We start from the raw sequence: 14,213 nt of genomic DNA, 5'->3' as shown, positions 1-14,213 counted from the left end.
ATGTTTATTGTCAGATTTTCACATCTGATTTATACTGGCACCATTTTAAAAAATTGATACACATTTCCTCATCTATTTTTGAAAGAATTAATGTAAATTGGTATTATTTCTTAAATATTTGATATGATCCATCAGTGAAACCATCTGGCCCTGGAGTTTTCTTTGTGAGAAGTTGTCTAGTTATTAGTTTAACTGCTTCTTTTTGTATTCATTTTAGTGAGTTAGGGAGATTGTCCTTGTCATATGAATTATTGGATTTATTAGGCTAAAGTTTTTAATATTATCCCTTCATTATCCTTTTCATTTCTGTAACCTATATAGTGATGTTTCCTATTTCTTTCTAGATATTTGTGTTCTTTCCTTCTTTTTTCTTGAAAAGTGTTGATATTGATCTTGTCAATTTTTAACTAAAAAAAACTTTTTCTTTTGTTAATTATTTTCTATTGTTTTTTCTTGACTTAAATATTTTCTATTCTTGAAGTATACAATACATTGTTATAAGCTATAGTCACCCTACTGTCTAATAGAACACCAGAACTTACAATTCCTAACTGTAACTTTGTATTGGTTGACCAACATCTCCTAGTCCTCCCATCTTCCCTATCCTCCACAGCCTCTAATAACCACTATTCTAGTCTCTACTTCTATAAAATCACCATTTTACATCCCACATGTGAGTGTGATCATGTGGTCTTTGACTTTCTGTGCTTTGCTTATTTCATATAATGTCCTCCAGGTACATATCTGCTACCAAAAAATGATAGGGTTTTACTCTTTTCTTATGAAGAATACTATTCACATTTTCTTTATTCATTTATCTGTAGTTGGACATTTAGGTGGAGCATTCATCTTGGTTATTGTGAATAGCACAGCAATAAATAGGAGTTCAATTACTCTTCAAAATACTAATTTCATTTCCTTTGGATATATGCCAAATAATGGGATTTGAATTAGATGGTAGTCCTATTTTTAGTTTTTTGAGGAACCTTCATACTCTTTTCTTTCTTTTTTTTTTTTTTTTTTTTTTTTTTTTTTGAGACAGAGTCTATTTCTGTTGCCCAGGCTGGAGTGCAGTGGCACGATCTCAGCTTACTGCAGCCTCCACCTCCTGGATTCAAGTGATTCTCTTGCCTCAGCCTCCCAAGCAGCTGGGATTACAGGCGCCCGACCCGACACCACGTCCGACTAATTTTTGTATTTTAGTAGAGAGACGGTTTCACCATGTTGGCCAGGCTGGCCTCCAACTCCTGACCTCTGGTGTTCTGCCCACCTTAGCCTCCCAAAGTGCCGGGATTACTGGTGTGAGCCACTGCACCCGGCCCATACTCTTTTGTATAACAGCTGTTTACATTCCCACCAAGATTGCATAAGAATTCCTCTTTCTCCACATCCTTACAAGCATTTGTTATTTTTTGTATTTTTGATTGTAACCATTCTAACCGAGGTAAGGTCTCATTGTGATTTTGATTTGCATTTCCCTGATGATTAGTGATGTTGAAATGTTTTATTAAAAAATTTTAACTGATTGCTATTTGTATGTCTTCTTTGGACAAATGCCTATTCAAACCCTTTGTCCATGTTTATATTGGATTATTTGTATTTTCGTTATTGAGTTGTTTGAGTCCCTTATATATTCTGGATATTAATCCCTTGTAAGATGAATAGTTTTCAAATATTTTCTTCCATTCTATAGATATCTGTTCACACTATTTCTTCCTTTACTGTGCAGAAGCTCTTAAGCTTGACATAATAATATATGTCTATTTTTGTTTTTGTTGCCTGTGCTTTTTTTTTTTTTTAATCCTTGTTCAGTACAATTTTGTCAAGCATTTCCCCTATGTTTTACTCTAGTTGTTTCACAGTTTTGGTTTTGGGTTTTACATTTAAATCGTCAATCCATTTAGGGTTTATATATACATACATACATACATACATACATACATACATATATATATATATATATATAGAGTGAGAGATATGGGTCTAATTTCTTTCTTCTGCAAATATATATCCATTTTTCTCAGCACCATTTATTGAAGACACTGTTCTTTTCCCAGTGTGTGTTCTTGGTGTCTTTGTAAAAAATCAGTTGGCTTTAAATGCATAGATTTACTTATCAGTTCTCTATTCTGTTCCATTTGTCTATTTGTCTTTTTGTGGCAGTACCATCTTATTCTTATTTATGTTTGCTTTACTCTTGTCGTTTGGGTTTAATTGCTCATCTTTTTTAAAATCTCCTTGAGTTATTATCTTATTTCAAAACTTTCATGTTTTCTAATGTGTAAATTTGAGACCATAAATATTTCCCTCTCAATTTTTAAATTTTCTATATATTATCATGTCAAAATATTTTCTAATTTCTTTTCTTTTCTTTCTTTCTTTTCTTTTCTTTCTTTTTTTTTTGAGACAGGATCTCACTCTGTCATCCAGGCTCGAGTGCAGTGGCTGGATCATGGCTCACTGCAGCCTCACACACTTGGGCTCAAGTGATCCTCCTGCCTCAGTCTCCTAAGTAGCTAGGAATACAGAGGCATGCCACTATACTTGGCTAATTTTTTAAATTTGTGTGTGTGTGTGTGTGTGTGTGTCTTTGTGTGTGGAGTGGGGTCTCACTATGTTGCTTGGGTTGGTCTCGAACTCGTGGCCTCAAGAGATCCTTCCACCTCAGTCTCCCAAAGACTGGGATTACAGGGGTGAGCCACCACACCTGGACTATTCTAATGTCTTTCATGATTTCTTCTTCAGTCCACTGACTATAAGTGTGTTGCTTGATTTCAAATATGTGAAAAGTTCTAATTTTATTTTTGTCATGTATTTTTAATTTTATTATGAGCCAAGAACACATACTGTTTATTTTTAATCTTGAATCAATTAGTACTTGATTTACAGCATATGGTCTATTTTTTAGTAAATGTTTTATACATACCTAAGATGAATATGTATTCTGAAGGTGTTCCAGGTGGTATGTTGTAAATGTCAATTTCATCACATTGGTTACTACTGTTGCCCAATTTTTATATATCCTTACTGATTTCTGTCTTTGTGTTCTATTAACTTTTGAAAAAAAATCATTTATATTTGTAAAATATCCTTATTTATCTCTGATAATACTCACTTTCCTGAAATCTACTTTGTTTGCTATTAATATGGGTTTCTTATGATATGTGGTTGCTTTGCCTATCTTTTCCCAATCTATCATTTTCAACCTGGCCATGTCTTCATATATGCTTGTAGTATGATTCATCACTAAAACTAGTCTGACAATATGTTTCTTTTAATTGGAGTGTTTAGTCCATATATATCAAATAACATTATAGTTATGTTGAGTTTAAGTCCGACATCTGGCTATGTGTTTCCTAAAAGTTCTGTCTGGTACTTTGCTCCATTCTTCCTTCTTTTTTTTTTGTCCTAGTTGAGTACTTCATATGATTTCATTTGATCTCCCCTTGTAATCTATTAGCTATATTTCTTTGTTTTATTTCTCAGTGGTTGCTACTCAAGTTAATATTATACCTTAATGTGTATAATTTTATTTGCCAAATCTGCTAATATTTTACTTCTGTGAATATCAGTATTTATTGCCCTAAACAGTTAGACATTTTTAAATAAGAAAAATATAACCTATTTTGTATACCCACATATTTACTATTTCCAATTGTCTTAATCTTTTCTTCACTTTTTCATGACAGATTATTTTAGTTTTTATTTCCTCCCTCCAAAAGAATTTATTCTTCTTCTATTAAAGACATTTGGAAAATACTAGGTTCATAGCTCCTTTCACTACCACCCCCAGTACTTAGAAGATATATTTTTATTTCATGGCTTTCTTTTTTTTCTGATAATAAGTGAGTTATCATCCTTACTGTTGTTAAATCCTTATTATTGTCCATTATATTTGACTGCTTTTACCATTTTTGTTCTTTATTTTTGTTTTTAATAGTCTGATATAATGCCTACAGGTGTGTTTTTCTTTTTTGCTGTTGTTTTTGCTTGGAGTTTTGTGGATTCTAGGTCTATGGCTAAATACATTGTGTCATTTTTAGAAATATTTTCACTATTATATCTTCAAATACTTATTTTCTTCTCTATTCACTCCTCTGCTTGATAATTACATATTATCATTTGGTATTATAATACAGGCCCTTTTTAGAGATGGGATCTTGCTATATTGCCCAGGCTGATCTTGTACTGGGCTCAAGTGATCCTCTCAGCTCAGCCTCCAAAAGTGCTGAGATTACAGATGTGAGCCACTGCACCTGGCCATGATACAAGACTTACAGACTCTATTATGACTTTTCATTTTCATATATTCTGTGTTTCTGTTCAAATAATTTATAGTGATGTGTCCTTGTATCTGTTTGCCAACTTAAATTAACCAAAAGAGTTAGAATCAAATTTAAAAAGCTTATCCTAGCACAACGTGTGAGAATGGACCACCTGGGAACTCCAACTGCAGAGCAATGGAGTCAGCATTCTGAAGCAGAGAAGTTAGTGTTTCATTCTATAGGCAGAGACAAAGGAGTTTTTCGGAAGACTACAACATTATTCACACAAGTTTGGCACATAGTTACGGCATTTTGACTGGTTATAGTCAGTGCTTCTTTTTAGGAAATGAACATTTAACATGTTTTACACAAGATGTAATAAACATGGGTTTTCTGTCATCTTGTCTAATCAAAGCAGGACAACAAGAAGTTAATCTATAATAAGGGTCATTAATTAGGAAAGCAGGATTTTTTTATCCCTTACATCATTTAATTCTCTCCAGTCATTGTACAGAATTAAAAAAACAAAGAAAGTGATTTAATCTGTAATCTAAGAACAGAAGTTGTAACCATATGTGACTTGGATTACAGTCACATCTTTCTCAAGGCTTAAAGTGTTTGGGGAGTTCTAGCATCTTTGATATTTTATTTGTTTTCACATGTTGATTCATTTTTCTGCTATGTCTAGTCCATCCAAAGATCTTTTATACTGTAGATGATATATTATTCTCTTGTAATAATTCCATGTGGTTCCTTTTTAGATTTTTCCATCTCTGCTTTGGCTCTCCATCTGTTTACCTATTTTCATCATATTTTCCTGATTCCTCTCATATATGTATAAAACCCATTTTAATGTATATTAAACCTGCTTTAAAGAATTTCATTGCTAATTCCAGTATCTGGGTCATCTGTAGGTCTATTTCTGTTTTTTTTTTAATTTTGTGTTCAATTTTCCTCTTTATTCCTACACATTTTAAATTTTAGCTGCACACTGGACATTATGCATACCATGTTGTAGAAAATCTGAATTATGTCATCCTTTTCAAAAAAATGTGTTTTGTTTCAGTAGGGAATTAGAAAATGGGAAGTTTGATTTATCTTATTTAAGCTCGGTTTTAAGTGGGGCTGTTAAGAATACTGGTTTTGCTCTTAGAACTAGGATGTAGCCGTTTATCTTTATTTGTAAGGCATGGTTCTTCTGGGATTTCCATGAAAATCCCAAGGTATTTACTGAACCCCTCTAACTTGTTAAGACTTGAACCCCAAATGTTTCTCAAACATAGAGCTGCTTTAATTTCTGCCCAAGTCTTTATTCTCCCAGATGCAGCCTGCTTCTGTGTTTTTGTAGGCCTTGCACCCAGAAGGATCCAAGGTATATTAGAGGTTCCTTTGGAGAAAAGCTATTGAATTCCAAAACTCTCAGAATTTTTTAAAATCCTTTTTTTAAAAAGCATTGTTTCTCTTCTAGTTTCCAGCGCTTTAGACAATTGTTTTATAGCAGTTGTTTTAATAATTGCTTATTATTGTTATTAGCAGAATAATTAGTATAAATCAAGTTACTCTACCTTTATTGAAACCGGTTTTTGAGTATTAATCTTAAAATTTGCTTACATTAATAAAGCACTTTCTGTAAGAAACAGCTACTATGTTTTCCATGCATTGTTAATTACCAAAAAACGTTTTGTAAGATACTTACTATTATTATTCCTGTTTTTCAGATGAGAAAACTGAACCATAGAGAATGAGGGTTCCTTCCCCAAAGCACATAACTGAAAGAACTGCCCCGGGAGTTTCAGTTCTAGAGTTTAAAGATAGGCAATGTGGCCTGTGGTCTTTATACATTGCATTTATTCCTTGCTACCAAAAGGTGATTAAAATGTATCTGTATTATTATTTCCATGGCTCAAACACACACTTTTTCTAAGATGTTAAATAAGGTATTTTCTTTGGCTCTGTAGAAGGACCACACAACTAAATTTTGTAATGCTTGAGTATGATGTCTGTCTCGTGACTCCTTCATATTTAGTAACTTATTAGACTGTCGCAATCTCTCAAATATACATCCAATACCATTTGAATTGTGCATTTCCACAAATCATATTAACTCAAAGTAGCTATAACTGAATTTACCCATGAATTAGTATTTTCAAATAACTTTATACTAAAGGTCACTTTTCAACTGAGGCGAATAGAAAATACGTATTGCAATGACTTACCTTCATTTTCATCAGAGTTCTGACATCTCTGCATTATTTCTTTGATAATAATTTTTATATCTGAAAATAGATAAGGTTGAAGTCTTTATGTATATATAAAACATGAGAGCATAGAAGTAAAGCGACATTGCCTAATGTCACACAGCTCTTTAGGGACAGATTTAGAACTCAGGTAATAAATTTACCTCTTTTTGAAATTTTAAAATTTCTTACATTTAAAAGAAAGTATAACAAAGATTATTTATTAGTAAAATAGCATAAATCTCTTGCCCATGTCTATATAACCTCTGAAATAGTGTTGATTAACTCATTGGGTTTCCATAAAATGGCTGTTTTGGATTGAATTTATATTAAATATCATCACAGCATTCAATTTTCTCTTGGTACACTGGCTCCTTAAAAATTCTTAATAACTGCTTTTATTTATTATGAAATTTTACATCCTTTCAATTGCTCAAGTCAATCATATATTTTCTTTATCAACTATTTCAGGGACATGCATAGCCAAATCTAATCATGTATAAGTGAACAGTAAAAACCTTTTAGTGCTATATGCTAGAAAACTGGGAGAAAATCACCCAAAATCTCCAGATGTCTCTTCAGGAGAGCCATGTGTCTTTAAATAAGCTATATCACCTGGATGTGAGCCAAACCCAACATGTTCTTCACTTGTGTTCATAACTTGTTAGGTGCACTATAGTTTATATTTCATCTTAATGGTATTATAAGCATACATTCTCATTCTCAAAGTTGGTGGTAATATCATCATAAGGTTAAGCTATCATCATAATACTAACAGCCATCATAAGATCTGCTCCTCAACTTTAGAGTACAAATTCATTGTTATTTTTACTTTTATGCAATGGAAATAATTTGGCCCAGAGAGGTGAAGTGATTTTCTCAAAGTTAAACAGATTGCGAATGAGGATAAAAATTGAAATCTTATTCATCTTCCATACAAGGGACAAGTTTCCTATGAGATGTGTGCCTTCCTCAATATGTGTATGTCAGTGTGTAAACAAGACTTTATAAGTTATACTGAGATGATGGAAAGTCCCAGAGGCTTATCCAGAGCATTATCTATTGGTGACAGTTATGACCAGGCAAGAGGGGACATAAACACAAACATTTTCTTGTCAAAAACATATGGGAGAAACTGTAGTAAACAAAGTCAAGCAGGGTGTTTTTTAGTGCCGGCGTTATCGGAAATTGTCATATGCTAATATGCACGTACATTTCTAAAAGGGAGATAGAGACATTTCCCAACATTATTTGACAAGAGGATTTTTTTTCTCCAAAGAGCATCTATTACAGTAAATATATTAAAGAATACATTTAGAACAAAATCTTTTTTATAGATTTAGCCTCTCATACAATTCCCAGGATACTGTGGCCACTTAATACAATTCTGCAGAAAGAATAAATGGTAATTAAAATTGCATGTACATTCATAATAATTTACATCTAAGGTCCATCCATTATCAAATCCTGGTTCAGAAAGTGTCACCATCTTGTGGTGATAAGGAGACAGTTTATCTTTATGATAGTGACCTCAGTGGATGGAAATATATTTAAAAGACTTTTAGCTTCACTCTATATACTGATGAGGTATCATCACTCTTCATCTCATTTAACTATTGTCTTTTAAAGTGACTGCTTTCTAAAAGATTAATAGAACCCATTACTATATGTGAAATTTTAACTGGGTTTAAACAGCTACAGAAACACCATCACCTGGGAAAATTGCCATGTTATTTTCAGAGACAGAAGTTTGTCAATTGACAGCACTTTAAGTCTCTTTCAACTAGAAAGTGAATTTAAAATAAATAAATAAATAAATAAATAAATAAATAAATAAATAAATAGGCTAGCCAATTTTTATTTACCTGGAAGCACTGGATTTCATTTGCCAATGGAATAAGATATTATATTAAAATATATTAGAAAAGAAAACACAAATAGTAGCAATCGTGGCTTCTAAATTTATGCATAAGAGGAAAAATTCATTCAGATTGTTGAATGAAATAAATTTTCTAAAAAAACTATCTGCAGTAAGGCATGGGGTTTGAAAGGGTGTTCTGCCACATTCAGCAGAGGACAATAAAGATGGACACAGGTTATGTGCTAGGAAGACTCTGATTACCTGATATACCAGCGCACCATTGATGAATTTTAGTATGTGTGTGTGTGTGTGTCTGTGTGTGAATGTATGTGTGTGTGTAATTTTTGTATTTTAGTTTAGTTGCAGTCCTGTAAATGAGAGTCAAAACAAGCATTAGTTTGTCTATTGGAATCTTTCAATTCAATGGCCATTGATACTACAAAAAATCAAATATAAATATAGTCAAAGATACTGCAAAGAATATAAGATAAAGTTCCTTCTCTCAAGGAGCTTGAAATCTAATGAGGGAGAACTACAAGTATAAAACAAATCATTATAATGAAAGGCAGAAAGTGGTAAGTCATTTTTAAACAAGAACAAACTACTGTGAAGTTTTCAAATAGGGAGAAATCACATTTTACTCTGCAAAAATCAGGGAAGGCACCATTGAGGTGGGTGGGTTTGGAAACTTGATCTAGTGAGAAAACTAGTATTATAAGGGATTTATTCAGGGTTTCACACAAGCATGAAGCAGGGTTCCTGACACTTATCAGATACTACTTCTTCTATGAAGTCTTTTCTGATTAGCATATAATAAGTCTCAGTGCACTTGAACACAGCATACAGTGTGTGAGAGAAAATATGAAAGGGAAGGTATGTTGGACTCAAAGTATCAATCTGAAGCCTGTTGAATGGTGATTTTATTAACTAGAGAAATAGCATTGAAGTTTTAAAAAATAAAAAATGACTTAAGGTTAATTTGTAAACATTGATTGTGAAATTAGAGAGAAAATGAACTAGGAGCAAAAAAAAATGTGCAATGATTCAAGGAAATGGCCGTCAACTTAGGTACAGTAATTATGAACTGAACAAAAAAGTGTACAACAGTTATTTCAAAATGGAAAAGAAAAGAAAAAGCACTTAATAAGTATGGAGAAAGGGAGACAACTAAAACAACAAACCCTGTATCAAAATAAGCACTAGAAAAAAGAAAGCCAATGTGAGGAAAGCAGATGATGTGTTAAGGTTTAGCAATAACCTTAACAAGTTGGCAAGACTTCCAGGTGCAGTGTTTGGAAAGGAGGATGGAAATGTGGACAAGAGTTATCCATGTAAAGCCAACAGTTAATAACTAACATGGTACCGGTCATCAGCAATAGGGCATGGGCTCTGGGCAATCAGAACATTTGCCGGCTGTAGGTAGCCAGTATAGTTGTATCAGTGAAGAATGCAGGAAGTTCCACCTTGCATTGATGGCAGAGTAATTAAGTTCATCTTGTGAGAAAGGATACAGCAAAAATGGTTGAGAGAAGGCTGTGGAAAACATTTATATAAAACGCCATTAAAAGTGGAGCCCAGCAAAAGTCCAGTTATTGGAAGAGGAGAAAAAACTCAATATACATACTTAATGCTTCTAGTTGCTATGTTTATACATAGTTGAAGAGATATCATAATTCACTGTCTCTCATTATCTACTTGATTCATGCATGTGACTTGTCTGTAAACTATACAGGAAGAGCTTGATGTAAGAGATACCTTGTCTTTTATCTGGCCATTCCCTGCAGTGTTTTAGGTAGGTCTTCATAAATGTGCAAGATTTAAATTTTGAATTAACAAATAAAATTTATAAATTACTTAAACATGTTATACAGTTTGTGTCACAATAACATGAGTTTGACTAAACAAATTCCATTTTACACAAGAAACTCAGAGAGTTTATGAATGTGCCAATATCTCTGACATTATTAGTGGAGGATTCAGGGCTTCATCCTGGGACAACCAGTTCATTGTTCAGTACTCTTTTCTAAATGCTCTGCTGGTTTATATTCTACTCCCGTTTTGCTTCAGTACATCAGGTAATCAGAATTTTTCTAATATGTACTCTGTGTCCATCTTTGCAGTCCTTTACTAAATATGGCAGAACACCCTCCCAGCCCCCATACTGTACTATAGCAAGTTCTTCCGGGGATTTCTGTGTTTCTGTGTCATTTCTTTAAAATATGCTCTTAAGGACCAGGCACAGTGACTCACATCTGTAATCTCAGTGCTTTTGGAGACTGAAGCAGGAGGATCACTTACGGACAGAAGTTCGAGACCAGCTTGAGCAACATAGCAAAACCTGATATCCATTAGGTGGGCATGGTGGCCCACACCTGTAGTCTCCAGCTACTGGAAAGGCTGAGGCAGAGGATCACTTAAGCCCAGGAGTTCAAGGTTACAAAGAGCTGTGATCACAACCACTGTGTTCAGCCTGGGCAAGAGAGTAAGACCTTCTCTCTAAAATAAATAAATAAATAAATAATAAAATAATGTATACTAAGTTCAGATGACCTTCTAAGAAAATTGGTTTTTCTTTTTTGTTATTGTTCTATTGTATTTATTTTTTGATCATAGTGTACATTAGTGGTGTCCAATCCTTTTCCCATTGATGGATAATACAAAAGGATATATATTAGCATCAAAACCAAATAAACACATCTGCCAGGATAGTGAAATTGTTGCTTCAGACAATCTCTTAATACATTTAGGCTAGAAGGCTTTGTTGAGTCCCCAGGACTACACTATGTTTAATGTACTTGGCTCTTCTTTCTGAAGACTATCAAAAGCATTTAGATTGATCTGGTACTTTAGGAAGAGTATCCTTTTCCACTTAGGTAATGTCATCAGAATCATACGTGAAAATGGACCTCGCTATTGAGTCAAAATGCTTGGAAGGAGAACTACATTGACATTGGCCCTCTGCATCATTGCTACAAAATCAAAATCTCCTGTCTCCTAAGGCACATTTCAAAGTTTTCAGTTTAGGCCAGCATTTGTCTGGTAGGCTCACAGTGCTTGGAAGTGAAATCTTCTAGAGCTAGGCTTAGGAAATAAATATTTATCATATTTTGCTTTTTTTGTATATCCACAGGCTTATTTATAGGAGGATAAATGTCACATATACATATATTTACACTTAAATGGGTATGCGCTTTCTGTACTTGATGTTTAATGCACATACTCTCATAAAATGCATCACCATAAAATGAAAGTTTAACACATTTGCTGAATCAGCACTTTCATATTCCGATGTAATGCCTGAATATACTATACATAACAAAATGTTTTTGATAAAACCACAGGCTAGTGAGCAAGAAGGGCTATTGTAAAGGGCCACTTATGGTATTAAAAATATATAATTTTTTATTTGAAAGGCAGTAGAGGTCATTAATGTCATTTTATGAATGCAAAAACTGAAGTCTTAAGAGGAAGCTTTGGGTTCATAACAAAACTCAACCTAACCGCGAAAGAACTAAGATTGGGACACTGTCACACCCAATCCTGTGATCAGCGCTCTATGAAAAAATTCATTTTTTTAAAATGGGGCTCTATGATTGAATTATCTTTAATTAGAATAATGAAGATCAGCATTCTGAGCAAAATGGGTCTATGGTAATCCATTTCAACAGTGATTTGGTTATTAAACCATCAAATTGCTTTTATTGTCATTCTAGCAGTCACATTTAATAAACATTTATTTTGTCCCAAAGATTCTACTAAACACTTGCATATATTATGTCTTTAATCGCCATAAAAATCCTAAGGGATTATACTATTATAATCACTTTAATGATAGAATAGAGGCCCAGAGAGTCTGAGTAATGTTACAAGATCACACAGCTGGTGTTGGAATCCAAGGTTAAAATACAAACTTATTTGGATTAAAGGCACTACCATTAACTATTATAAAAACATCATAGGACTCTGAATTTAATATTTTAACATTCCAGTGAATTAGAGTATTTAACCACAAAAAGTGATATCCCCACATGAAATAAGTAGAAATAACATGGAAACACAAAGGGCACTGGCATGAAATTAATGATTGTTTATATGTTCATAAGACAGCTTTGTTATAAGGATTAGATGAGTTAATTCTTTATCACTTAAATACATTTGCCTGTCAGACTCCACTCTTGATCACCTCCACACAATAAATATAGTATATGCCATAATTGTATGTGATTAAAATTCTCAAAAAAAATGAAACCAAACATAAGCTCTGGTTTGGACAGGCACATAAACAGCCAGAGATGAATGTTTTAAGTCTAATCATTTTAACAGTTTAGTGGTGGCAGGCCATCCTCACAGAAGCTATATCTCCTATTTATAACTGGTAGAAATATTTTGTTCTTCTGATTTAATGCTTCCCTCTCCATCCCCATCTCTTTTACCCTCATTTATCTGTCAAATCCAGTTCAACAAAACTCATTATGTGGAGTGTTTTCAAACATCTCCACCAACTCCAAGACCTGCCATGCCCCAGATGGAATGAATACTAGTAACTTTTACGTCCTCTCTCTTCATTTACCACTTCACTTGTGCTGCTGTTACAAAACACATAACACACTAGTATACTTATTGCCTTATACAGTTGTCTTCTCAGTAGACTATAAACCTCTCGAAAGTAGGACCATGTCTAATTCAACTCTGAATACTCAGTACCTTGCACAGTACCTTCTACAGAGTTCATATTAACCTATTTTAAGATGATGTAAGCAGAATTCTTTCATATTTAATAACAACAATCATTTCCCCTTTATTCTGATTACAACCCCTTAATTTTCTTGGTAAAGCATCTCTCCATGACTTTAATCCATGCTCCATCAGAACTTCAGATAAATGTATGCCATCTAAGCCCAAGTCAATCTGAACAATTTTCACAGTGACTGGCTCATAAATAGACACATGATCCACGTTGGGTCCAATCAGAGCAAATGTCAGGACTTTCTAAGGAGCCACCACAAGGAGGAGGGGGTTTTCAATATGGCCCCCAATTGCTTTAAAACTCCCACCAAGAAAAGAAGGCAGATCTGAGAAATAGAAGGAAATAGTCCTCTATCAATGTTACTTAAATTTTTGGTCAGTTACTTCTGACTGTATCGTGATAACCCTCACCATTTTAAATTTTAAAATAAAAGTTTATTTAACTTGCAGTTCTTTTTTTTTTTTTATTAACCACTTCTGAAACCAAAAAAACAAACCTAAATTCCAAACACAATTTATTCAGAATATCTGAGGGTCATGCCGGTCAATAAATAGGACAAAAGAAACAGGAGACATAGTCTTAATGCTAGGACTCAGGCCAGGCATGGTGGCTTATGCCTGTAATCCCAGCACTTTGGGAGGCTGAGGTGGGAAGATCTCTTGGGCCCAGGAGTTCAGGACCAGCCTGACCAACAACGTGAGACCCCTGTTTCTATAAAAAATGAAAAAATTAGCCAGGTTCAGTAAGTATTGTGCAGCTGTAGTCCCAGTTACTTGGGAGGCTGAGAAAGGAGGACTGCTTAAGCACAGGAGATGGAGGCTACAGTGAACTATTATCATACCACTGCCCTCTAGCCTGGGTGACAGAGCACAACCCTGTCTCTTAAAAAAAAAAAATTCTAGGAATCAAAGTTCAATGTTAAGAAAAAGGTATGGGAGAGAGAGGGTCACAAAGTAGAAGAGCTTTGATGAGGTGGAAAAAGCCCCCAAATTCCTTACCCTAGGGACTTCCATCACTAACAATCCTAATCCTTCATTGTTCTCCAGTGGCTTCACAGTGGTGGGAATCCTCCCGCTGCTACTGTTTTCAATTTCTAACAACAA

At 33.9% G+C, this 14,213-nt stretch overlaps 1 long non-coding RNA gene across 1 annotated transcript in view; it reads right to left on the bottom strand.

The window, feature by feature from the left end:
- LOC129533344 (uncharacterized) overlaps positions 1–14,213 on the bottom strand; it is an 88,376-nt gene that overhangs the window by 20,640 nt on the left and 53,523 nt on the right. Inside the window, exon 2 of the long non-coding RNA XR_008679483.2 lies at positions 6,482–6,541. This is a non-coding gene — a long non-coding RNA (uncharacterized lncRNA). The remainder of the gene's footprint in view (positions 1–6,481; positions 6,542–14,213) is intronic.

This window comes from Gorilla gorilla, chromosome 4 (assembly GCF_029281585.2).
Source record: "Gorilla gorilla gorilla isolate KB3781 chromosome 4, NHGRI_mGorGor1-v2.1_pri, whole genome shotgun sequence".
Taxonomy (NCBI): Eukaryota; Metazoa; Chordata; class Mammalia; order Primates; family Hominidae; genus Gorilla; species Gorilla gorilla.
This window is presented reverse-complemented; position numbering and strand designations above follow the sequence as displayed.